Source organism: Amblyomma mixtum, chromosome 10 (assembly GCF_055824585.1).
Source record: "Amblyomma mixtum isolate Tamu chromosome 10, ASM5582458v1, whole genome shotgun sequence".
Classification (NCBI taxonomy): domain Eukaryota; kingdom Metazoa; phylum Arthropoda; class Arachnida; order Ixodida; family Ixodidae; genus Amblyomma; species Amblyomma mixtum.
In genome coordinates this window covers 29151498-29153477 of record NC_143021.1, presented here as the reverse complement: position 1 = coordinate 29153477, position 1980 = coordinate 29151498, and the positions used below count along the sequence as shown (strand labels likewise).

Here is a 1980-nt window from a genome sequence, read left to right as displayed (position 1 = left end):
TCTGAGACAGCCAAGGCCGCGGCCCACGAACCCGAGGGGAGCACATCACTTGCTGCCACACTAACAGCCGACAGAGAACCGGACACGCCAGAGATCGACGCCACACACGGCTCACCGTTACCCTCCAACGACGAAGCAGAATCAGCAACAGAGGTGGATCGGCGAGCATCCACTGGCTGTATCGCCTCGACTGACTCCACAGGAGGCATATCCGGACGTTGACCTATGGCGACGAGGCGTTCCTGTGCAGCAAGCACAGCAGTCTCTGTAGCACTCACGGGGGGGGGGGGCCCGGGTCCGGCGGTTTTCGTTCTGGAGGCGCGGATGCTAGATGGCCAGTCGCTTCAGATTCCGTGTTGATTTCAGGTGTTGAAGTCTTATGTCCCCCTCTAGTTCTCGACTTAGTTCTGCGGTCGCGTCGACAACCTCAGACACATCCATGATGTGTTCTGATGCCACGTCATCTTCCCGTGACCACTGGCCTTGACGCAGCCTGTCAGCGTAACTCAAGACACAGTTCTCCGCAGTATGGCCAAAGCGTCGGCACTGGGTGCATCGAGGCGTGCGACACTGGCGCCGTACATGTCCAACCCGGCTGCATCGGAGGCACTGTGGAGGTCTCCCTGGGATAAGGACTAATGCCTGCACTCCATAAACATTAAGTGTGTGCGGGATTGTGCTTGCTTACACTCCATCCTTGAGTGTGAGGGAGATTTCACGGTTCGCCGTTTCCATATGCTCCGTCCCTGGGCACCGCCACTTTTCACGCTCCACAGACTGAACCGTGCCATAAGACTCTAATGCTTCCACAATCCTCCGGTGTTCCATATAGCGGGGAAGCCAAAGGAGCTTAACCTTGACGTTCTTAGTATCCGGGTCAAACACCATGCACCTCAGTCCTTTGACAGGAAACTCCGCATTGTTAACAAGCTTCTGTTTGGAAGAACTACTCTCGCAGGTAACCATCCTCACGTGGCTCATTTGGTATTGACCAATGCACAAAATTTCCCGGAGATCCAATATTTGTGCGAGTGCGTCACGGAAGTCAGGTGCTCGGTACGGGCGACCCTTAAGGTCAGCATGCAGGAAAACGGTATTAAGGACAACATTACCGGTAGGCAATCGGGGAAGTACAACTTTGTACGAGTCCGTAGTGTCCTGAGACGTCGGTAGACCTCGGCCAACGGCCGATGCGCTGTTTCCAGCAAGGAGCATGTTGAAGCACAGCCGCACAGAACTCCGCCATGCCAGCTCGATGGTTTGGTTGGTTTGGTTGGTTTATGGAGTTTAACGTCCCAAAGCGACTAAGGCTATGAGAGATGCCGTAGTGGAGGGCTCCGGAAATTCCGACCACCTAGGGTTCATTAACGTGCACTGACATCGCACAGTACACGGGCCTCTAGAATTTCTCCTCCAAAGAAATTCAACCACCGCGGCCGGGAAGCTCGATCGTTTGAAATGAACAAAGGCGCGTGTAGTGAATACGGTGTCTTCGCTCACTCTCATCCTCCTCCCTTCCCTTCCGGCGAGGTTTAGGTGTCCACCGAGATATGAGAGACAGATACATTTCCTTTCCTCAAAAACCAATTTACCGACGAGTGAGGCGTAGAACCGAATGGGCGATAGCGTTCTATGGACTCCCTGGCAGCGTTGCAAGACGCTGTCGAGTTCCACACCCAGAGGGGAAGCTTAACATCTTAACCACACATCAGTGACCACACTTAAGGTCAAAAAAGTGCCCCCCTGAATTTTGACGGGTGTCCACCGAGATATGTGAGACAGTTACTGCGTAATTTCCTTTCCTAAAAAAATCTCTGCCTCTCCCGTAAACGAGACTAGAGTAAGCATGAAATGTTTACGGGCCTAATGTCATCTCGGTGGACACCCGAACCGCACCGTACAGGAAGGGAGGAACGCCACCACCCGTTCAGCGCAATGCCTTGCCATTTGAACGCAAGGTTTTTGAGGAAAGGAAATTGC

General features: G+C 53.5%; 1 pseudogene; it reads right to left on the bottom strand.

The window, feature by feature from the left end:
• Positions 1 to 327: 327 nt before the first annotated feature.
• Positions 328 to 981, bottom strand: LOC149325473 (uncharacterized; annotated as a pseudogene).
• Between the last annotated feature and the right edge of the window lie 999 nt (positions 982 to 1980).